Genomic DNA, 25,805 nt, shown 5'->3' with positions numbered 1-25,805 from the left:
GACTTGAGAGCTGGCTTCTAGAAGCCGTGCTGCAACCTTTATTCCCACAGCCCCAAAGGTATCTGGGTCAACTTGCTACCTTTCTCTGTCCTTCCATCTTCCTCAGTTCTTGTTTTAAGATCGCTGAGGGTCAGACTACAAAAAGAAAAAGAAACCAATCACACATATTTAATGGGCCCCTATTCTCTGTTCAACACCCAGGAGACAGAAATGAACTTAAAAGAGGGTAAGACACAGTTCTTCCCTCTGGAAAGGGAGCAGAAAAGATCTCTGCATCAGACACAATGAGAAAACACCACTGTAGCTACAAGGCACAAGTCAAACATGCAGGAATTCAAACTATGATAGCGCCGAGGGTCAATTAGATGGATTTCAGGTATTTGGATAGAATGACAGGACTTGATGAGGAGTGGGTGTAGAAGGGAAAAGGAGTAATCAATGATACCTCAAAGATTTCTAACTTCACAAGATATAATGCAAAACTACTGTTTTGGTAAGTGGATTATAAGGTAGACACCAAAAAAAGGATTAAAAGCAAAAAATATATGCAGGTTCTCTTCCAAGCATTCTAGGGACTTCTAAATCTTATCTATGATACAAACACAGAAAGACTGATCAGGTATGATTGTGATGATACATACATAAGATGCAAAACCAAACGGGCATGGGGACTGGGGTGGTTCAGTCAGCTGAGTGTCCAACTCTTGATTTCAGTTCAGGTCATGATCTCAGGGTCATGGGATGGAGCCCACTGTTGGGCTCCAGACTCAGCAGGGAATCTGCTTGAGATTCTCAATTCTTTCTCTCACCATCTGCCCTTTCCCACCTCATATGCTTGCTCGTACTCTACCTCTCAAATTAAAAAAATAATAATAATAATAATAAATCTTTTAAAAACCTCAAGAACTGGGATTGGTGAAGTCAAATTTGGCACAATGAACTTGACAAAGTGACAGTACCAGTGGGATGCCATACAGCGATCTTCATTTAAAAATGGCTCCCAATGTGAAAATGGGATCCAGTAAGCAAACAGGGTCTCTGCTCTGGGTGGCTGCTGAACTCCAGCCAGGACCTTGGTACTAGTGTCACTCTTCTATTTTAGCATTAAAATAAAATTTAAAAAAATTATTTTGTTATTAGCCTTTTCGTAAACAGTCTCCCAACTTGTAAAAACAAGTTGGCAAATATTCCTCCATGATTTGAATTTTGGGGCACACCAGACCAAATTTCTAAAAGAAAACACTTGCTATTTCCAAATCCGTATTAGCGATGTTTTTTTTTTTTTAAAGATTTTATTTATTTATTTGTCAGAGACAGAGGGAGAGAGAGCGAGTGAGCACAGGCAGACAGAGAGGCAGGCAGAGGCAGAGGGAGAAGCAGGCTCCCTGCCGAGCAAGGAGCCCGATGTGGGACTCGATCCCAGAACCCTGGGATCATGACCTGAGCCGAAGGCAGCTGCTTAACCAACTGAGCCACCCAGGCGTCCCATTAGCAATGTTTCTTATGTAATATTTCTCACAAATGTATTATACTAAAACAAACACTGGGAAAACATGAAGAACTGCAATCCAGCTCAAGTTCTGCCACTAACTTGCCCTGTGACTTTGAGAAAAAAAGAGTCTTCATTTTCTTGTCTGCAAAATGGGAAAACTAGACTAGATCCCGAATCTGGCTACCCATCAACATCATCTGGGGTATCTTCTAAAAATAAAGATTCCTGGGTCATGCCTCAAACATGCTGAATCAGAATCTCTTAGAGAGGAGGGATGGAAATCTTTTTTTAACAAGCTTCCAGCTGGTTCTTATGCAGACAGCCCAGCACGGACCTGCAGAGCAGTGCTCAGGAACCACTGACCTAGATGCGCGCTCAGCTCTCTTGCAACCCTGACATCCCGTGGTTTTCCTCTACTGTCAAGTTATCCTCTCAGCGGTTGCTTGTGGATACAAATAGCACATTACTTTTCTTTACAGAATTAATGAAAATTAAAAGACTGACACAGCTGGAGGCGCCTTGGTGGTTCAGTTGTTAAGTGTCTGCCTTGGGCTCAGGCCCTGATCCCAGGGACCTAGGATCGAGCCCCGCATCGGGCTCCCTGCTCGGTGGGAAGCCTGCTTCTCCCTTTCCCACTCCCCCTGCTTGTGTTCCCTTTCTTGCTGCCAAAATAAATAAATAAATAAATAAATAAAATCTGCCAAATAAATAAATAAAATAAATAAATAAATAAAATCTTTAAAAAAAAAAAAAAGGGTGACATGGCTGACCACAGGCTTAGCACTCGACTGACCAGATGTTCTCAGTTCTGTTCACTGTAAGATTTTGCCATCCTCTCATTTTCAATGAAGACCAATGAAACACTCTTATTCAATGAGTAATAACTTGGCTGCAGAGATCTGCACCAGAAATATGATACACCTGTACACAGATATCTAATACCCTTTACAATACATTCCCTTTAGTTTCATCTTCCTCTTAGATTGCCTACCCAAGTTTTACTTACCCAAACTCAAGTTTCCTGGAAGTGCCACACCCTAGATTTCTCTGACTTTGCTTGTGCCAATGCCTCTGTCTAGAATGTTCTTTCCTGCCTTCTCCGGCTAGCAAAATTCCATTCATTATTCAGGTTTCAATTCAAATCTTTCTTCTGTGAAATCTCCCCTAACTCCACCACCATCATCATCCTTGCCACACACAAACCACCCATTCCCCTAGCAGAAATATTTTTTTCTAAGAATCCTAAAATGTTCCATAGGAAAAGAGGCTTTTATGCTATTCCGTGTGAGCTCCTTGACAGCAAAAACTGGATATCTTTACTTCTGATAAAAGACATCCAGTTTTATGGATATGTTTTTTGTATATGAGTATATTTTTGTATATTGAGTATTTGATATGTATACATATCAAATACTCAATATTTGCCAGATGCTGAATACATCAATAAAACTCACTTGTCATATAAAATCATGGCATCATTCTATGCCTCCTGTCCATCATACTGGCCCTTTTTGGCAGCAAGTTGCGACTGGAAGTTATCTGCTGCCAACCAGAACTGTAAGATATTCACTGCATCCTCTTTTTCCATGTACTAGGAAGGAAAAATACAAGAGCACAAGACTATCAATAGATTTCTCTAACCATCTCTAATCCATTACCCCAACCATTAAAAATGGAAAACATATACAAAAAAACAAACAAACAAAAAAAAAACAGATGTACTCATTCAGTTCATGCCAGTCAGCAACTCACAGTCGCTCTTGAGACTGAAAAGTTGAAGATCATTCTCACAGAGGGGAAAAAACCAAACAACTAACAAAAACCCCACCACACTGCTGGGTACAAACTTAAGGGAACTGGAGTCAGAATCACAGTAAAGATGATCCGTGGTCCCTCAGTGGCTAACATACAAAAAGTAAACTTAGCAGACCAAGTCTTTTAAACCCAATCACTTCCATCCTTCCATGCAGCCACCACAACCTGAACAAATGGGGCCTTAAACTTACGAGAAACGGAGGGAGTGAGAAAGCAAATCAACCAAAAGCTCTGTTCTTGGGAGAGGCAGAGTGCAAGTGTCTATCTACGTTAATGTTTCGTGAGCCTGGAAAATCCTCTCCTCTCTACTTAATAGTCACTTGCTTTTGCAAGGAAAGAATTTCATTTGCTGAAACCTAACAAATATGCCTCAAAGAGATTAATCTACTCATTGCTTGAGAAATCCTATCAGGTGGCTAAAATAAAAGTGATGATAGTAGGAAAAAATTTACTCCTTTTCTTTCTCTCTTCTGAAGTCTGGTCCACAAATATGTGTGCCCTGGAATCAAGTATAAAGTCTATGGTTTTAAAATGGCTCCAGATAATTAAAAGTAGGCATTATCTTGTAAGAAGTTTAATTAAGTTTTCAAAATTAAGAGTTATTTTACACTGTTTTTTTTTCCCCCAATTTATTTATTTTCAGAAAAACAGTATTCATTATTTTTTCACCACACCCAGTGCTCCATGCAAGCTGTGCCCTCTATAATACCCACCACCTGGTACCCCAACCTCCCACCCCCCCCCGCCACTTCAGACCCCTCAGACTGTTTTTCAGAGTCCATAGTCTCTCATGGTTCACCTCCCCTTCCAATTTACCCAAATTCCCTACTACTCTCTAACGCCCCTTGTCCTCCATGCTATTGGTTATGCTCCACAAATGAGTGAAACCATATGATAATTGACTCTCTCTGCTTGACTGATTTCACTCAGAATAATCTCTTCCAGTCCCGTCCATGTTGCTACAAAAGTTGGATATTCGTCCTTTCTGATGGAGGCATAATACTCCATAGTGTATATGGACCACATCTTCCTTATCCATTCATCCGTTGAAGGGCATCTTGGTTCTTTCCATAGTTTGGCGACTGTGGCCATTGCTGCTATAAACATTGGGGTACAGATGGCCCTTCTTTTCACGACATCTGTATCTTTGGGGTAAATACCCAGGAGTGCAATTGCAGGGTCATAGGGAAGCTCTATTTTTAATTTCTTGAGGAATCTCCACACTGTTCTCCAAAGAGGCTGCACCAACTTGCATTCCCACCAACAGTGTAAGAGGGTTCCCCTTTCTCCACATCCTCTCCAACACATGTTGTTTCCTGTTTTGTTAATTTTGGCCATTCTAACTGGTGTAAGGTGATATCTCAATGTGGTTTTAATTTGAATCTCCCTGAGGGCTAATGATGATGAGCATTTTTTCATGTGTCTGATAGCCATTTGTATTTCTTGATTGGAGAAGTGTCTGTTCATATCTTCTGCCCATTTTTTGATGTGTTTGTCTGTTTCGTGTGGGTTGAGTTTGAGGAGTTCATTATAGATCCTGGATATCAACCTTTTGTCTGTACTGTCATTTGCAAATATCTTCTCCCATTCCGTGGGTTGCCTCTTTGTTTTTTTGACTGTTTCCTTTGCTGTGCAGAAGCTTTTGATTTTGATGAAGTCCCAGAAGTCTATTTTCGCTTTTGTTTCCTTTGCCTTTGGAGACGTATCTTGAAAGAAGTTGCTGTGGCTGATATCGAAGAGATTACTGCCTATGTTCTCCTCTAAGATTCTGATAGATTCCTGTCTCACGTTGAGGTCTTTTATCCATTTTGAGTTGATCTTTGTGTACGGTGTAAGAGAATGGTCGAGTTTCATTCTTCTACATATAGCTGTCCAGCTTTCCCAGCACCATTTATTGAAGAGACTGTCTTTTTTCCACTGTATATTTTTTCCTGTTTTGTCGAAGATTAATTGACCATAGAGTTGAGGGTCCATATCAGGGCTCTCTACTCTGTTCCACTGGTCTATGTGTCTGTTTTTATGCCAGTACCATGCTGTCTTGGTGATCACAGCTTTGTAATAAAGCTTGAAATCAGGTAAGGTGATGCCGCCAGCTTTATTTTTGTTTTTCAACGTTTCCTTAGCGATTCGGGGTCTCTTCTGATTCCATACAAATTTTTGGATTATTTGCTCCAGCTCTTTGAAGAATGCCGGTGGAATTTTGATCGGAATGGCATTAAAAGTATAGATTGCTCTAGGCAGTATAGACATTTTAACGATGTTTATTCTTCCGATCCAAGAGCATGGAATGGTCTTCCATCTTTTTGTGTCTTCTTCAATTTCTTTCATGAGTGTTCTATAGTTCCTCAAGTATAGATCCTTTACCTCTTTAGTTAGGTTTATTCCCAGGTATCTTATGGTTCTTGGTGCTATAGTAAATGGAATAGATTCTCTAATTTCCCTTTCTGTATTTTCCTTGTTAGTGTATAAGAAAGCCACTGATTTCTGCACATTGACTTTGTATCCTGCCACGCTGCTGAATTGCTGTATGAGTTCTAGTAGTTTGGGGGTGGAGTCTTTTGGGTTTTCCATATAAAGAATCATGTCATCTGCGAAGAGAGAGAGTTTGACTTCTTCATTACCAATTTGGATACCTTTTATTTCTCTCTGTTGTCTGATTGCTGTTGCTAGGACTTCTAATACTATGTTGAACAAGAGTGGTGAAAGTGGGCATCCTTGTCTTGTTCCTGATCTCAACGGGAAGGCTGCAAGCTTTTTCCCATTGAGGATGATATTTGCTGTGGGTCTTTCATAGATAGATTTGATGAGGTTCAGGAATGTTCCCTCTATCCCTATACTTTGAAGCGTTTTAATCAGGAACGGATGTTGGATTTTGTCAAATGCTTTTTCTGCATCAATTGAGAGGACCATGTGGTTCTTCTCTCTTCTCCTATTAATTTGTTGTATCACATTGATTGATTTACGAATGTTGAACCATCCTTGTAGCCCAGGGATGAATCCCACCTGATCATGGTGGATAATCTTTTTAATGTGTTGTTGGATCCTGTTGGCTAGGATCTTGTTGAGAATCTTAGCATCCATATTCATCAGTGATATTGGTCTGAAATTCTCCTTTTTGGTAGGGTCCTTGCCTGGTTTGGGGATCAGGGTAATGCTGGCTTCATAGAAAGAGTCTGGAAGTTTTCCTTCTGCTTCAATTTTTTGAAACAGCTTCAGGAGAATAGGTGTTATTTCTTCTTGGAAGGTTTGGTAGAATTCCCCAGGGAATCCGTCAGGTCCTGGGCTCTTGTTTTTTGGGAGATTTTTGATCACTGCTTCAATCTCGTTATTAGATATCGGTCTATTCAGGTTGTCGATTTCTTCCTGGTTCAATTTTGGTAGTTTATATTTTTCCAGGAATGCATCCATTTCATCTAGGTTGCTAAGCTTATTGGCATATAACTGTTCGTAGTAACTTCTGATGATTGTTTCTACTTCCTTGGTGTTAGTTGTGATCTCTCCCCTTTCATTCATAATTTTATGAATTTGGGATTTCTCTCTTTTCTTTTGGATTAGTGTAGCCAGTGGCTTATCGATCTTATTGATTCTTTCAAAAAACCAGCTTCTAGTTTCATTGATACGTTCTACTGTATCTCTGGTTTCTCCCTCATTGATCTCAGCTCTAATCTTGATGATTTCCCTTCTTATGTGTGGAGTTGGTTTGATTTGTTGTTGATCCTCCAGTTCTTTAAGGTGTAGAGACAGCTGGTGTGTTCTGGATTTTTCAATTTTTTTGAGCAAGGCTTGGATGGCTATATATTTTCCCCTTAGGACCGCCTTTGCTGTATCCCATAGGTTTTGGACCGAAGTGTCTTCATTCTCATTGGTTTCCATGAATTGTTTCAGTTCTTCTTTGATCTCCTGGTTGATCCAAGCATTCTTAAGCAAGGTGGTCTTTAGCTTCCAGGTGTTTGAGTTCCTTCGGAACTTTTCCTTGTGATTGAGCTCCAGTTTCAAAGCATTGTGATCTGAGAATATGCAGGGAATAATCTCAGTCTTTTGGTATCGGCTGAGTCCTGATTTGTGACCCAGTATGTGGTCTATTCTGGAGAAGGTTCCGTGTGCACTTGAGAAGAATGAGTATTCTGCTGTTTTAGGGTGGAATGTTCTGTATATATCTATGAGGTCCATCTGGTCCAATGTGTCGTTCAATGCTCTTGTTCCTTTATTGATTTTCTGCTTCGATGATCTGTCTAATTCTGAAAGAGGCGTGTTAAGATCACCTACGATTAGTGTATTCATATCAATATGACTCTTTATCTTGATTAACAGTTTTCTTAAGTAATTGGCTGCTCCCATATTGGGAGCATAGATATTTACAATTGTTAGATCATCTTGGTGGATAGTCCCTTTAAGGATTATGTAGTGTCCTTCTGTATCTCTGACTACAGTCTTTAGTTTGAAGTCTAATTTATCTGATATGAGAATCGCTACCCCAGCCTTCTTTTGAGTCCCATTGGCATGAAAGATGCTTCTCCACCCCTTCACTTTCAGTCTGCGTGTATCTTTAGGTTCGAAATGGGTCTCTTGTAGACAGCATATGGATGGGTCCTGTCGTTTTATCCAATCTGCAACCCTGTGCCGTTTTATGGGTGCATTTAGGCCATTCACATTGAGAGTGATTATTGATAGATACGTTTTTATTGACATCGAGTTACCTTTGAAGTCTTTCTTTCTGTAGACTGTCTCTATATTTCTGTTCAATGCTATTCTTGGGATTTTTCCTCTTTTATAGAACCCCCCTTAATATTTCCTGCAGTATCGGCTTGGTGGTTGCATAGTCTTTTAAGTCTTGCCGGTCTTGGAAACTCTTTATCTCTCCATCCATTTTGAATGTCAGTCTTGCTGGATAAAGTATTCTTGGCTGCATGTTCTTCTCATTTAGTGCCCTGAATATATCTTGCCAGCCTCTTCTGGCTTGCCAGGTCTCTGTGGACAGGTCTGACGTTATTCTGATGGGCTTCCCTCTGTAAGTAAGGAGCCTCTTTGCCCTGGCAGCTTTCAAGAGATTATACCTACAATTATAATTTCTCAATTTGACTATCAGGTGTCGTGATGTTTTTTTGGAGTGTATAATCTTGGGTGGAGACCGTTCAGCCTCTAGTACATGAACGCTGGTTTCATTCGCGAGACTCGGAAAGTTTTCATGAAGGACTTGTTCCACGACATCTTCTAGACTTCTTTCTTTCTCCTCCCCTTCAGGAATTCCAATAATTCTGACGTTGGAACGCTTCATGGCATCACTTATTTCCCTAATTCTGCTTTCGTGGGATCTAAGCTGTTTGTTCCAGGCTTCCTCCTGATCCTTTCTCTCTATCTGTTTGTCTTCCAGATCACTAATTCTATCTTCTGTCTCAGTTACCCTAGCTTTGAGAGAGTTTAGATTGGATTGGAACTCATTGAGAGCATTGTGGACCTCCTCCCTGGTAGCTTTAAGCTCCGCCCTAACATTGTGAACATCCTGTCTGGTCGCTTTCAGTTCGGCTCCAATCAATTCTGTTTGGTCATCCATGGCTTTCTCCAACCTAGCTATTGCCTGGATAATTGTTAGCCTGAATTCTCTTTCCGACATATTGTCTATGTTGATAGCCGTTAGCTCTGTTGCGGAAGGTCCATCCTCTGTATTTTTCTTCTGTTGGGCATTCCTCCTCCTAGTCATTTTGGTGGGAGAAGACTGAACAGATGTAGCTGGATGTATCAACTCTGGTGCAGTCAAGGTGCACCCTGGAACACTTCCTGATCTCCGTCTCAGAAGCCTCAGTCTGGGTGCAGAAGCTGAATAAATTCCCCCTTGGACGCTGGCAGTGCAGGTTCCAAGTTAAAGACCCTGGGGGCGCAGGATCTTTTGCTCGTCCCCAAAGCCAAGGCAGTGGCGGCTGTCTGGGAGCTCCTGACCGCCAGAGAGGTTCCAAGCAGCGATCGCACACTGAGATTTTGCCGCCGGCCAGGGCTGGGAGTGCCCGGCTTGCGCGCACCTCTTTTCAGAGGCGGCTGTGGGTCGGGCGCGCGTCTGGGGCACTGAGAACGGGGCGCTGGTCCGTAAGCCGCAGGCTGGGCTTTTGCGCGCCTCTGTCCGGGGAAGAGTTTCGCGGGCGCGAGGCTTAGACTTTGAAACAATGGCCCGGGTCAAGAAGCGCCCCAGGGCCTTAGAAACCCAGGAGAGCTGGAGCGACGTGCACGCGCATCTCAAGCTTTGTGGTAGGGCTAGCGCGCGTTCTGCAGACCGGCTCCCATCCCCTCACAGGAGCCGGAACCCCGCGCTCTGGGGCATGCTGGCGGCTTAGGGACCAGGAGCCGGTTTCTCCGCCGCACTCTCTCTGCCTCCGCGCCGGGGAGGCCGTCTGGGACCGGGGACTCAAGCCCCTGTCCCTAGCCGCCCCGATTCCCACAATTTGCCCCCGCGATCCTTTGCTCTTTTGGAGTGCTTTCAACCAGTCTCCGAGTTAATGCTGGTCCCCAGACGCAGGGCACTCTCGCTCGTATCGGGGTATTACTTTTGCACCGGTCGCCTCTGGTGGCTCCCTCCCCCTTTTGTTTATCTTCCGATATCAGTCCGCTGTTCCCATTCCGCTTTACCTGCTCACTGGCGTCTTCTGCCCCTGTAGAGATCCAGACGTGTATAATTCTGATCTCAGGCTGATTTCATGGGTGATCAGAGTTCTTTGGTAGGTAATCAGCTCACTTTGGGGTACCAGCTGAAAAGACGCCTCTTCCTAGTACCCCGCCACCTTGTCCCCCCCTCTACACTGAGTTTTCATGTTCTCTTTACTCTGACTGATATGCCATTCAAGTACTCTTGCCATTAGGTGTACATCTTAACCTAAGAAAATTATTTCATTCCAGTGATGTTTTTGGAAATGATTTGGCTTTTCCATGTTATTTTCTATAGGGGGGGGTCCCAGCATTTCTAGTTTAGAGGCTGGAATGCTCTAACAGAGTGTGAAAGGAAATGCAGACTTTACCTCAGAGAAATAAAAGAGGGCTGACTCACAGAAGAGAATGTCAGCCAGGTAAACAGTCCCACTGGTCAGCACTTCAATCTGGTATTTACAGAAATGGTGACTTCGCAGAAACTCACTAAAGTGCCTGCACGTGGACAAAAAGGGAAATTTTGAGGGAATGATCAAGGAAAGAGCTTAACTGGGAAAAATATACTCTTTCCATTCTGTGCCTAATATATCTTAAAAGCCTAGGTCAACACTACCTCTCCTCCCATGGTGTCGTTCCTGGTTCCTAGACCTGGAAGTAATCTCTCCCACCTCTTAGAAACTTTGGAGCTTTCCTCTGGTATGTGACACAAGCTACCTCATATTACATGTAACCAAAGAACATACCCTACTTCTCTTAATAGGATGTAACTTCCTTCAAAGCAGGTACTATATCTAACTATGCCTTGCAAAGAGCACCCTTTTCATAAATACTAAATGAATCAATATGTACATTTTTTTCCGTATGGGCATGCAAAATAATTCATCTGAAAAAAAAACCATGGAGGCAGTATCAACAAATCTATGTGGATTTAGTCATAGAGCAACCATTAAGCTTAAAGCGTGCGCTAACAAATTAGGGTATCTAACTGAACACGTGCATAGCTTAAATAAATTCTAATAGTCACACTATTCTAATAATCACCCCCAAATGACTTCAGAATTTTAAAAAATTCTTTTAACTTAAGAAATACTAACATTAAAAACAAACATGTGTTTTAAGAGTTCACATAATTTATATTTAAAAGACACCACGAACCAAGGTAGACTTAGATATGCCTATAAGATCCTGTAAACATTCAAAATACTTAAGTCCTCAAAAATTGATTCTTTGTAGTTGAGTGAACCCAAATCCCCAAACCCAAAATGTGAAAGTATGAAATTAACTTACTCTTGCTCCATTGCACTAAAGACTATGGGACTGTGCCAAAATGAACAGTTGGGATCCACCTGTCCATCTTCTCCACAAATCTTTGCTGTAAAAGAAATGGTAAATACATTTCTACTAAATCCAAACCATACGCCTTTGTGGATCAGAGTAGGAAATAACTGGAGAGGCATACAAATCAGAAAGTTTTAAATAGAGCTAAGAAAATACAGATGGACATACAATCTTGAGGTAGGAAAAGTCTTTCTAACCATAGATATAAAGGCAGAAATCAAAAGATTCACTAGCATAAAATTAATTTCTATGCATTAACACACCCATAAAACAAAATTAAAAAGGCAAACTGGGGGGCGCCTGGGTGGCTCGGGGGGGTTAAGCCTCTTCCTTCGGCTCGGGTCATGATCTCAGGGTCCTGGAATCGAGCCCTGCGTCGGGCTCTCTGTTCAGCGGGAAGCCTGCTTCCCCCTCTCTCTCTGCCTGCCTCTCCGCCTACTTGTGATCTCTGTCAAAATAAATAAAATCTTTTTTTTTTTTAAAAAGGCAAATTGGGGGGGGTGGTGTGAGTGCAGCACCAATGACAGTTTACCCTGTATATGACAGATTATTATCATTCATATATCAAGAGCTCCTACAAACTAGTAAAAAATGTCCCCAAAGAAAAATGAGGAAAGGACATGAAGAAGTAGTTTGCAAAATGGGTGCGTGGCTGGCTCAGTCTGGAGGGGATGCTCACTCAGGGTTGTGAGTTTAAGCTCCATGCTGGCTGGGTGTAGAGATTACTAAAAAAAAATTAAATAAACTTAAAAAAAAAAGAATAAACATAAAATGGTCAATATGAAAAAATATACATGCTCACTAGCAGTCAAATAAATATAACCACAAGTTAGAATAAGGAGGCACCCTACCCGTTTGTCTAGTAAACTGGCACAAAATTGTTATAACAATGCACAAGTTTAATTTTTTAACACTGCACTGCCTTGCTTGGGCAAGGACATGAGAAAACAGACACTAACTAGTGTTAGTGAGAATATACTGGTATATCCTTTTCTGGAGAGCACTGTGGGAGTTTATAGCATAAGCTTTAAAAATAAACATGCCCTTTCAATCAGCAACTCTAAGACAGCAACTTAAAAGAGTTACGGATTTGTAAAAAAAGGTTTATCTGTAAAACAGTTTATCCGAATGTTGTTTGGTAGAAACACAAAATGCACTAAAATCAGGAATTACCTAAGTAAACCGCAGCACATCAGTAAGCTGGTTAGCCAGCTATTAAATATGGCTGGAAAAAAACATTCACCCACGATGGCTGGTTTCACCTAAAGTTCACGACCTTAGTGAGACCTGAATGAAACCCAAGGATCGTACTACAGTTTCCGGGTCCATTTACTCTCATACTCTGCCAGACAACACACAACCCAGTTTCTCCTCTCTCTTGGAACACCTTAACAGCTCTTTTACTCTCTCTGCTGATGACTTTGCTTCCTGCTTCAATAAGAAAATAGAAGCAATGAGAAAATTATTTCCATCACTCCCACATCTACCTGGACCGCATTTGAGCACCGGGCCCCATCCTCTTTTGCCTCCTCAAGACTTCTTTCTTACAGCAGTTGTCCTCTGTCTCCTGCATCAATTTTTCCTTTGTTGCTGCCTCATACTCACCAGCTACAGTCTGTACCCTATACATACATACTTGTTTGTATGCTATATCTCATATGCTTATAACACATCACTACATCACTACAAAAAAAACAAAACAAAAACCACTGTCCCTTGACTTAACATCCTCTTCTAGCTCATCTTTATAGCAAAATGCCTCTCAGGAGTTGCTCATACCTGCTGTCCTCACTCCGCCTCCTCTGATGAAGTTTCTGTCTCCAGTGGTCCACTGAAATTAAGGTAACTGATGGACCAGCTGTCCACAAGGCTGGCAAACCCATTCCATTCCTAGTGTTCATCTTACTTAAAATCTCGGCAGGATTTAACACACCTCTGATCACTCCCTGACTCCCAGAAACACTTTTTCACTTGGCTTCCATTAAGAACTACTATACCCTACTATACCCTACTCTTCTGAGACATAGCAGATACAAAGCTGACTTTACGGGCTGCTCCTTCTGTGTCTCCTTTGCTGGTTCTCCCTCACCCACCAGATTTGTGAATGTTAGGCCTGCCCCAAGACACAGTCCTTGGCCCTCTTGTCTGCTCACCATACTCACTCTGAGGATAATGTTATCCATGGCTCTAAGCCCATCTATATCCTGATGACTTCCAAACACATCGCCAACCCAGGCCTGCCTCTCTCATCAACTCCTTGCACAGATATCCAACTGCATACGTGACTTTCACCATTTGGGCCCCTACAAACCCAAACTCCTGATTTTTCCCTTGAGCTATTACCCCTACAATCTTCTTCATTTTATAAATGGCAACTTCACTCTCCCAGTTATTCAAGTTTTTCAAAGAAATGAAGTCATGCTTGATTCCTTTTTCCTTCTTACCCTGCTCATTTTCAAACTATCAGCAAATTCCATCAGCTGTACCATCAAAATATTTTTTAAATTCTACTTCAAGGATTTGCAGAAGATGAAGGAGAGAGTGGAAGCATAGTTTCTGAGTTATTCTGAATCCCCATATAAAAAGGAAGTAATTAGCAACACCAGAAACCCATGAATAACATTTACAGCAAAACTAGGCAGGTGGGGTACACAGTAACAGCACAAGTGCAGACTTCTTCCAACTGTAACGTATTTGAAGTACAGCTGTATTAGAATATTCCAACCAAAAGAGGAGAACATGGGGTAAGATTAAGAAGAATGGGGCTCAAAGAGGAAAAATGGTCTGAAAACATACAGGTAATTAACATTTTAACTTTCTCAGATCCCTTAATCACTAAATATTATCAACTTATACTTCCAAAGATTATTTTCCCCCTCATGGTATTGTATCATTAATTTGATACAGTTTAAGAAAAGGAAAAAAAGAACTGAAGTGATATTTTTGGGGTTTTGGGTTTTTTTTTTTTTTTTTTAGATTTTACTTATTTATTTGCCAGAGAGAGAAAAAGACAGAGAGAGAGAAAGAGAGCACAAGCATGGGGAGCAGCAGAGGCAGAGGGAGAAGCAAGCTCTCTGCTGAGCAGGGCGCTGGATGTGGGACTTGATCCCAGGACTTTGGGATCATGACCTGAGCTGAAGGTGGACGCTTAACCGAATGAGCCACCCAGGCGTCCCTGATATTTCATTTTTTTTAAGGTTTTATTTATTTATTTGAGAGAGATCACAAGCAGGCAGAGAGGCAGGCAGAGAGAGAGGAGGAAGCAGGCTCCCTGCTGAGCAGAGAGCCCGATGTGGGGCTCGATCCCAGGACTCCGAGTTCATGACCTGAGCTGAAGGCAGCGGCTTAACCCGCTGAGCCACCCAGGCACCCCTGATATTTCATTTTTAAATGTAATGTATTTGGCTCAAAAATTCTCCCTTTTCTCCCCTAACCCAGATAGTTTGGTTATTCGCTGGTACAAACGAGTCCCCAAAGGAATCACTAGCCAACCAATTCCCCCAAGAGTCAAATTCTCATCAGTTAGGACACCCTAGTTGTATTATTACACAAGAAATGTTGGTCTAGAGAAGTCTGGAAGACGGTAGCCACAAATTCCCACATAAAAAGAGAGGAATTACATAGAAAAGCCAAAATCCAATGACAACATTTGCAACAAAACTGGGTGAAAACCCAAAATACAAGTAAACGGGGACAAACAACCACTATCCACAAGACCTATATGCTAGAAGCATCTGTGTGGAAGAAAGAAAAGGAAAACAATGGGCCCGGCATCTGACGGACCCCAAAATAGCCAACAGTTGTTCACTGGGAAGTATGGTGGGCCAATTTAAGAACTACAGCTCAGACAGGAAAGGGTTTTACTGTCTCCAACGATGACTGAGTGCAAAGTATCTCTGGTGAAGACTTCAGGAGCCCCATGCTGGGAACAATCTGTTAACAGCATGATTCATTTCATAAATCAAAAATACAAAGTCCCTGTAATAAAAATTAAAACTCAGTACTAGGGCTTGATGGGAATACAAGATTTATTTAATAAACAAACAAACCACTGTCATCTGTGATTACAGGTGCACCTAAGGTCCTTCTGATACGACGCAGCAAAAACTGACAATTTTTTTGAAGGTTTTATTTATTTACTTGACAGACAGAGATCACAAGTAGGCAAGAAGTCGGAGAAGCAGGCAGAGAGAAAGAGGAAGAAGCAGGTCCCTGCTGAGCAGAGAGCGCAATGCGGGGGCTCAACCCCAGGAGTGTGGGATCATGACCTGAGCTGAAGGCAGAGGCTTTAACCCACTGAGTCACCCAGGCGCCCCCAATTTTTTTCTTACGAGGACCTACAGAGACATAGATTTACGTGACACAGTACACATATACGTATATGAAAACAATGGCCTGGAATGTTTGTTTGGCCTTATTACTGAGCACTTTCAATTTTTCTATTCTAGTCCTTTGTTTGGCAGAAAGCTAGGTCTAAGAGGAGACTTGTCTGAATTTACAGTTTGAAAAACACTGCCAAATAGCATACTACTTAATGTGTAGGCGTCTATTTTCAAATCCTGACTCTACCGTGTCTGAGTTGTGTTACTCTGGGCAAATTATTTACTCTCTTTGTGCTTCTGATTCCTCGTTTATAAAATAACAACTATATTTACATTACAACGTTCTTTAGAAGATTCGAGTTTATCCATGAACAGTGCCTACAATGCTGTCTGGGACACACTGAGTACTCAATAAATGTGTGCTACTGTTACTTCCTTGCTGCTGTTGTTACTTGAATCAAAGTCTAAAAATTTGGGTCCAAAATATGAGAGAGGAAAATCTAAAGTGAGATACAGTAGATATATAAAGTGCTCTGAAAACAGACTAGGAAAGGATATGTTGAATTCCATGTTCATAAAAAAATCTCTTAGCTAATAACCAAAACCATGCATTATTTATTTATTTTTGCCATAACTTCAAGCACTGCTTACCTATGATGTCATTTCTCATTGCTTCTATAATTGGTATTGGTTTAGCAGCATCTGGAGATATATATTTGGTAAAAGTATTCACTGCATCTTGTTCTATACCTGCAAGGAAAGAAGGGGAAAACTTCAAAATTCAAAGAGCAACTTGGATGAGTAATGGACCAGAATCAGGAGCAGCAGACCTATTTGCGGTATGACCAAGCAAACACACAGACAAATCCATATACGTATATTACAAATATAAATACGTATCACTAAGTATTTAGGACAAAACAAGCCTCCAGCATGTTATGTTTTCACTGTCCGGTTTGTGGAACAGAGTTCTATGTGAATCTCCCCCCTGACTCCCATCTAAACTAATGAGCTCTGCAACAGCAATTACTTCTGCATGTTTTCTTTCCAGGTCTCTTCTCCAAGTCTCAACCTGAAGGACTTGCACAGCAAATGTAACAGCAAGAGCTGTTAAAAATAAAAATAAAAAAAACTATTTATAAACCTACACTTAAAATATTTTACAAAATGATTTCACATTCATAAACACATCTGTTTAACTTTCAACAACCTTAGAAGGTTAAAACAATGAGTCTCAAACTTCTGAATCTCAGGACTTCTCTGCGACTCTAAATTACTGAGGAACCTAAAGATCTTTCGTTAGTGGGAGTTTGGGCTATAGATATGAAGGTATTAGAAATTTTTAAAAACTGGGGTGCCTGGGTGGCTCAGATGTTTAAGCCGCTGTCTATAGCTCAGGTCATGCATGGTCCCAGGGTCCTGGAATCGGGCCCTGCATCGGGCTCTCTGCTTAGCAGGGAGCCTACTTCTCCCTCTCCCTCTGCTGCTCCCCCTGGCTTGTGCTCTCTCTCTCCTCTGTCAAATAAATATATAAAGTCTTTGGAAAAAAAAAAAGAAATTTAAAAAAACAAGAAAAATTTCTGACTCAGTTAAAATTAACATTAGTAAATCTTTCTTAAATTTTTTATGGAGAAGAAACTATTTTCCAAACAATACATTTCCAAAACACATTTCCAAAAATGTATTTTTTATGGAAAAAAAACTATTTTCCAAAACAATTAGTGGGAAAAGGGCATTATTGAACATTTTTGCAACACTCTGTTTATATTGATAGGAAACTGCTATGTTTTCGTATCTGCTTTGGCATTCAATCTGCGGTGCTATTTTGTGTTGGCTGAAGTGTATTTTGATACAGTGATATAAAATACACACACACACACACACGCACACGCACACACACACACAGAGTCTTCACCCCTGTTCCTGGCAGAGAGCTTCTAAAACCCCTGGAATTACCTGAGTGGTAGGGGTGAGGTAAGCATATTTTGTTATTCATAATATGCCCCTTTCAACCACAGAAAAGTTTATGGTCATGAGGTGACATGCAGAAATGGGGCTGGTTGCCAGAGAAACCAACCATGTGATTACAGAATCAGAACTTCCAGCCCCACTCCCTACCCTCCAGGGAGAGTGGAAAATCTGGGGGATCATCAAGTTAATCACAAACGGTAATTCAACCAATCGTGCCCACATTATAGAACCACAAAACCCCTGAATGAAGTGGTTCAGAGAGCTTCTGGGATGATGAATGCATCTATTTGCTGGAAGGGTGGCACAGCCCAACCCCACAAAGACAGGGCCTCCTGCACTTGGGATCCTTCTTGACCTTGCCCTCTGTACCTCTTCACTTGGTGGTTCACTTGTATACTTTACAACATACTTTATAATAAACCAGTCAAGTGTTTCCCTAGGTTCAGTGAGTTATTATGAAAATATTATTGAACATGAGGAGAGGTTGTGGAAACCCCAGATTTATATAGCTAGTTGGCCAGAAGTATAGGTAAAATCTTGAGACTTGCAGCTGGCACCTGAAATGGGGGGCAATCTTGTGGGACTGAGCCCTTAACCTGGGAGGTCAGTGCTACCTCTGGGGAGTTAGTGCCAGAATGAATTAAACAGTAGGACCCCACAGAGAGAAGAATGCTTGGTATGAAAACCCACACATATAAGAAGCTTTGTGAATGGAGAAACGGTTTTATCTGTATATATTTTTAAAGGTTTTATTTATTTATCTGACAGAGGGAAGGAACACATGCAGGGGGACTGGGAGAGGGAGAAGCAGGCTTCCCTCGGAGCAGGGAAACTGATGTGGGGCTCCATCCCAGGATGCTGGTCTCAGGACCTGAACCAAGAGCAGATGCTCAACAACTGAGCCACCTAGGCACCCCTCTTTATATTAAGAAAATCTTGCCTCACACATGCAGAGATGGGAAAAGGAGTATTTTAACAGCTTTCTGAAATCACTGTGAAGATATTCTTCTTTGATATTACATCAGAACTTGACAAGTGGTAGTTTCTTAAAGGTTAGTTAGAATGTGGAAGTGCAAACTAGATCAGTAAAACTGTCTGTTATATTAAAACCCAATGGTCTATTTCCCATGGTAAGTGGATCTTTTTACTCTTGATTTTATGACATCACATATTTTTTAATAGTTTCAAAAATATTGGTTCACTGACTTACACAGACCTTCCAAATATGGATACACTGCATCACACAGTGTATCTATCACATCATTAATATCACCTTATCAAACACTCTTTAAAGCTGCCAAAGCACAGGGTGGTGAATATAAGTTTCCCAAAATTCTAATTTTCACTTAAAAAGGCTTACATTTTACGGAGAGTAACAAATACTGTCAGCAAAAAATACTATCAACAAATATTTGAAATGACAAGCTCATTTCATTCATTTCCAAGAAAACGTTGGGAAAAATACCCAACTCTGTGTAATCACAGTCTTTCTTTGGAGTAAAAATGGTATTCCATCAAAAAAGCAACTAAATGAGAAAGGCTTGGGCGGCTCACCCAGCTGAGAGTTTGACTCTTGGTTTCAGCTCAGATCATGATCTCAGAGTCATGAGATCAAACCCCCTGTGGGACTCTGCACTCAGCATGGAATCTGCTTTAGATTCTCTCTTCCTCTCCCTTCTGTTCACTCTCTAATAAATAAAATCTTTTTTTTAATATTTATTTATTTGACAGACAGAGATCACAAGCAGGCAGAGAGGCAGGCAGAGAGAGAGGGAGAAGCAGGCTCCCCGCTGAGCAGAGAGCCAGATGTGGGGCTCGATCCCAGGACCGTGAGATCATGACCCAAGCCGAAGGCGGAGGCTCAACCCACTGAGCCACCCAGGTGCTCCCCCCTAATAAATAAAAATCTTTAAAAAAAAGCAGCTGCTTGAGCTTACAAAAGCATTCAAATATACATGTACTTTTCCTTAAAACAAGTAGCATACCCGAGTATGCAGAAGTGTTCTGCATGCTTCTCATGTCATCACACATTAAAAAACCACATACCCATGATATGATGGGCACTGGGTGTTGTATGAAAGTGTTGATCACTATATGCACATCTGAAAATAATATTACATTGTATGTTAACTAACTGGACTTTATTTTTATTATTATTTTTTAAAGATTTTATTCATTTATTTGACAGAGAGACAGAGAATACAAGCAGAAGGAATGGTAGAGAGAGGGAGAAGCATGCTCCCTGCTGAGCAGAGAGCCCAACATGGGTCTCAATCCCAGGACCCTGAGATCATGACCCCAGCTGAAGACAGATGCTTCATCGACTGAGCCACCCAGGTGCCCCACTAATTGGACTTTAAAAAATTAAAAATGAAATTTATGTCTTAAAAAAAACACCATATACCCAAGGGTTTTGATTTAACAAAATTAATTATCCACTTCCCCAAAGACATCTTTAAGTAAAACTGGCACTTAGTTTTACTGGAAGTATGGAGCAGCACAAAATGACTATTATTACAATTTGGCCCAGTGCCAGCAGGTTTTCCCACAGCTGTCCTTGCCCCATCATTACAAATGTCAACACCATGAAACAGACAAATACCATCTCTGAATTGTCATGGAAACAGTTTCGACTAAATGGACCCTGCTGAAAAAATTTTCTAGGGACCCTCTATGGGTGTGCAAACCACACTTTGAGAACCCCTGGGTTAACAGAATAGATTTTTTTTTTTAAGAATAGACTATCACTATTTTTACAGAAAAAAAGAACCTTATATGCTAAAAATGATCTATTTTAGTTAAGAAAGTGCTGGGGAGAGGGAGGAGCAATGGAGAAGCAAAAACATAGCTTTTGTATGTGACTGAAGTTTTATCAGCTTAATGCAGATTGCTTTAAGATCTTTTATATAAGTCCCATGGTGACCACAATGAAAATACCTATGGAAGATATGCAAAAGAATGAAAAAGAAATGAAAGCATATCACTGCATAAAAACAAGGGAACACAAAGGCAGGCAGCAAGAAAGTAAAGAAAAAGGCCTAAAAGCCACTCAGAAAAACAATGAACAAGATGGCAACAGTAAATCCTACCCTATCAATAATTACTTTAAATGTAAATGGATTAAATTCCCCAAAAGACATAAAGAAGCTCAATGTATTTTTTTTTTAATAATCAAGATCCTACTACATGCTGTCTACAAGAGACCCAATTTAGATTTAAGGTTACACACAGGCAGAAAGTGAAGGGATGGAAAAAGATATTCCATGTAAATAGCAACCAAAAGAGCAGGGGCAAGGGGACTTACCTTGTATTAGACGAAACAAACTTTAAGTCAAAAACTGTCACAAGAGACAATGATAAAAGGGTCAATCCACCAAGAGGCTATAACAATTATAAATATATATGTACCCAACATCAGAGCATCTAAATATATAAAGAAACCATTGACAGAAGTGAAGGAAGACATAAATAGCAATACCATGACTTCAATACCCCATTTTCAATAATCAATATAGAACATCCAGACAGAAAATTTGGAATGAAAGAGAACTCAAACACCACAGACCAAATGGACCTAAAAGACAGATAAGATACAGAACGTTCCACCCTACAGCAGCAGAATAGAATACACATTCAGATCGCACAGTTGGTCCCAAAACAGGTCTTAAATTTAAGACAGAAATGCTACCAAGTATCTTTCCCATCCACAATGGAATAAACCCAGAAATCAAAAGCAAAAGGAAAACTGGAAAATTCAGAAATATGTGGAAATTAAACAGTATACTCATGAACAACCAATGAGTTGAAAAAGAAATCGAAATGGAAATTTTAAAAATATCTTGAGACAAATGAAAACACAAAATACCCAAATTTTATTGGATGCAGTAAAACCAGTATCAAGGGGACATTTATAGCTATAAATGCTTACATTAAGAAAGTAGGAAGATTTCAAAGAACCTAACTTTATGTAAGAAACTAGAAATATCAAATTAAGCACAAAGTTTCAAAGAAGGAATAACAATTAGAGAAGAAATAAATACAGAACAGAAAAACAATGGAAAAATCAATGAAAAGATTGGTTTTTTTTAAGAAGTTCAACAAAACTGACCAGACTTTAGCTGGACTAAAATAAAGAGACAACTCAAATAAAATAAAAAATAAATGGAGATATTACAACTGATGCCACAGAACTAAAAGTATCGTAAGACACTTATGAACAATAATATGCCAACAAATTAGATATATGCCAACAACTTAGAAGAAGTAAATTCCTAGAAACATACAACCTACTAAGACTGAATCACCAAGAAACAGAGAAATTGAACATATCTATAATTTGTAAGGAGACTAATTCAGTAATCAAAAACCCTTCCAACAAAGAAAAGCCTAGGAACAGATGGCTTCACTGGTGAATTCTACCATTTAAAGAAAAATGAACAATAATCCTCAAACTCTTTCCAAAAAAATTAAAAATGAACACTTTCAAACTCATTTAATGAGGCTAACAATACCCTAATACCAAAGCCAGGCAAAGACACTATAAGAAAACTACAGAACAAACAAACTGAGGGTTGCCGGGGGAGGAGGGGTAGGGAGAGGGTGGTAGGGTTATGGACATTGGGGAAGGTATGTGCTACGAAGTGTGTAAACCTGGCAATTCACAGACCTGTACCCCTGGGGCTAATAATACATTATATGTTAATAAAAAAATTAAAAAAAAAGAACTATGGAACAATATCCCTGATAAACATATGTATATATATGTTCATATTATATATATATATATAATATATATATAAATATAAATCTTCAACAAAGTATGAGCAAACAGAATTCAACAGTACATTAAAAGCATCACATACCATGACCAAGTGGACAGTCCAACATATGAAAATCAATTATAGTGATATATCATATCAACTTGACAGATGCAGAAAAAGCATTTCAGACAATACAACACTCTTTTGTTATTTAAAACTCTCAACACATTAGGAACAAAAGGAAATAACTTCAACATAATAAAAGCCATATATGGAACTCACAGGTAACATTTTACTCCATCATGAAAAACTGAAAGCTTTTCCTCTAATATTAGGAATAAAGCAAAGATGCCCACTTTTAACCTATTTAACTAGAAGTCTAGCCAAGGCTACTAGGATGGGGAGAGGGGCAGTATCCAAATTGGAAAGGAAGAAGTTACATTATTTCTGTTTGCAGATGACTTTCTCTTACATGTAGAAAACCCTGACGACTCCACAAAAAACTGATAGCTGAATTCAGAGTTACAGATACAAAATCAACATACAAAAATCAGCTGCATTTCTATATACTAACAATGAACTATACTAATCAAAAAGAAAATTAAGGGGACGCCTGGGTGGCTCAGTTGGTTAAGTGGCTGCCTTCAGCTTGGGTCATGGTCCCGAGTCCCACATCGGGCTCCTTGCTCGGCAAGGAGCCTGCTTCTCCCTCTGCCTCTGCCTGCCATTCTGTCTGCCTGTGCTTGCTCTCTCTCTCCCTCTCTCTCTGACAAATAAATAAATAAAATCTTTAAAAAAAAAGGAAATTAAGCAAGCAAATCCACTTAAAATAGCAACACAAAGAACAAAATACTTAAGAATTGATTTAACCAAGGAAGTGAAAGATCTATACACTTAAAACTGTAACATTGCTTTAAGAAATTAGAGGGCACAAATAGATGGAAAAACATCCTGTGTTCATGAAATGGAAGACTTAATATTGTTAAGATGTCACTTCCCAAAACAATCTACAGACTCAACACAACCCCTATCAAAATGTCAGTGGTATTTTTTAACACAAATAGAAAAAAAAAATCCTAAAATTCATAAGGCATCACAAAGGACCTGAATAGTCAAAGAACTTTGAGAAAGAAGAACAAAGCCAGAGGCATTAAACCTCCTGATTTCAAAAACATTATAAAGCTACAATAATGAAACAGTATGGTACTAGCATAAAGTAATAGCATAAAGACAGACATACAGACCAAAAGAACAGAACCACAATGAGATATCAATCATCTCATACCTGTTAGGATGATCATTACCAAAAAAAAAAAAAAAAGTTAACAAGAGTTAGCAAGATGTGGAGTAATTGGAGCCCTCATGCACTGTTGGTGAGAATGTAAAATGGTGTGACCACTGTGGAAAACAGAATGAAGACTCCTCAAAAAAAAGTAACATTTACACCATTTAGGAATGCTACTTCTGGGTATTTATCAACAAACAAACAAACAAACAAAAAACAAAAAAACCTGAAATCAGGATCTTCGAGAGATATTTGTACTTCCATTTCATTGCAGCATTATTCACAATTGCCAAGATATAGAAACAACCAAATGTCCATGGACAGATACACGTATAAACAAAATGCGGTACAGACACACAACGGAATATTGTTCAGCCATAAAAAGAAGGAACTACTGCCATATGTGACCACATGAATGAACCTTGAGGACATTATGCTAAATAAAATAAGTTAGTCACAGAACGACAAATCCTGCAGGATTCCACTTATATGCAGTATCTAACAGTCAACCTCACAGAAGCAGAAAACAACAGTAACTGTAGGGGATGGAGGAAGATACAGAGAGCGACTGTTAACAGGTATAAAGTTTCAGATACCCAAAATGACTAAATTCTAGAGATCTGCTATACAACACTGTATGTATAGTTAACAGTATCGTACCACATATTTAAAAATTTGTTAAGAAGGTAGAGTTCATGTATCTTTTCTTAATACATCAAAAAAAAAAAGACAAAAGAATTCAAAGAAAAAAGGGAAAGTGCAAGAGTTAGGACAAAAGCTCAGGTCTGACATCAGCACCAGTACTGCCTCTAATATCCAGAGCTATAAAAAGATATGTTTTGGGGAAGGGAAGTTGTGCTTATGTGTAAATTAATGCTTTCTACAACCAGGGCCTAGATGAAAGGTATCCATTGTGAAGATCTGGGCGAACTATTCTGCCTTTAACCAGATATAACATAATCCAATCTAATTTCACTCTCTCACAAACATTTATTGTATAGCCACTATGAGCAAATTGTTAATCAGAACAAAGACACTAGTTTTGTTGAAAACTATCAAAAAGCCTAAAAATCAGAACTTGGGTTGTTTCTCAGTTCTTGCTTTTCCACCACTAAAAACAGCTGCCAATCCCAGACAAATGCTGTAAGAAGTTGTACAGACACTAATGCATTTATTTTCTGGGCGATTAAACACACCAAAAGAAGTTTTGACACCTTTAAATAAAATATTAACTATATTTCATTTCAGAAACACTGAATGTAGTTACATCCTTCTTTTGGATCAGGAGAATTCAGTTTTCATTTAAGATTAAAAGGACACTGGGGCACGGAGGTGGCTCAGTCAGTTAAGTGTCTGCCTTCAGATCAGATCATGATCCCAGAGTCCTGGGATAGAGCCCCAAGCTGGCCTCCCTGCTTAGTTGGGAGTCTGCTTCTACCTCTGACTCCCTCCCCTCTCCCCTCTCAGGCTCTTTCCATCTCTCTCTCTCTCTCTCAAATAAAAAAAAAAACTATTATATATATATATATATTTTCTTGCTCTCATTCACTGTCTCTCAAATAAATAATATATATATTTTATAATATAATATTATTTATATAAAATTAAATTAATAAATCAATAAATTATTTTATATTTTATATTATCTATATAAAATTAAATTAATAAATCAATAAATTATTAAATCAATTAAATCATTAAATAAATAAATTAATTAAATAAATTATTTTATTATAAATCATTAAAAATTAAATAAATTATATTTATATATTTTATTTATTTATTTTATATATTTTTAATTTTTATATATTTTTAATATATAAAATATTTATATTTTATTATATAAATAATTTTTTAAATTTATTTGAGAGAGACAGTGAATGAGAGCAAGCGAGCATGAGGGGGGAAGGTCAGAGGGAGAAGTAGACCCCCTGTTGAGCAAGGAGCCAGATGTGGAACTTGATCCCCAAACTCCAGGATCATGACCTGAGCTGCTCAACCAACTGAGCCACCTGGGTGCCCCAAAATATAATAAATAAATAAATAAATAAAAAGACATTAATATATTTTATATATAATATATATTTAATATATTTCATCAAACATTTTAATAAATTAATAAGGGAAGTGGGCTTCAGCACAAGGAACGTGCAAGCCTATTCTTAAAGTCACTCTGAGTGGCTATTACTATT

At 39.5% G+C, this 25,805-nt stretch overlaps 1 pseudogene; it reads right to left on the bottom strand.

The window, feature by feature from the left end:
* Window positions 1–25,805, bottom strand: part of LOC122906804 — an 80,519-nt pseudogene that overhangs the window by 20,978 nt on the left and 33,736 nt on the right.

The sequence above is a fragment of the Neovison vison genome, chromosome 5 (assembly GCF_020171115.1).
Source record: "Neovison vison isolate M4711 chromosome 5, ASM_NN_V1, whole genome shotgun sequence".
Classification (NCBI taxonomy): domain Eukaryota; kingdom Metazoa; phylum Chordata; class Mammalia; order Carnivora; family Mustelidae; genus Neogale; species Neogale vison.
This window is presented reverse-complemented; position numbering and strand designations above follow the sequence as displayed.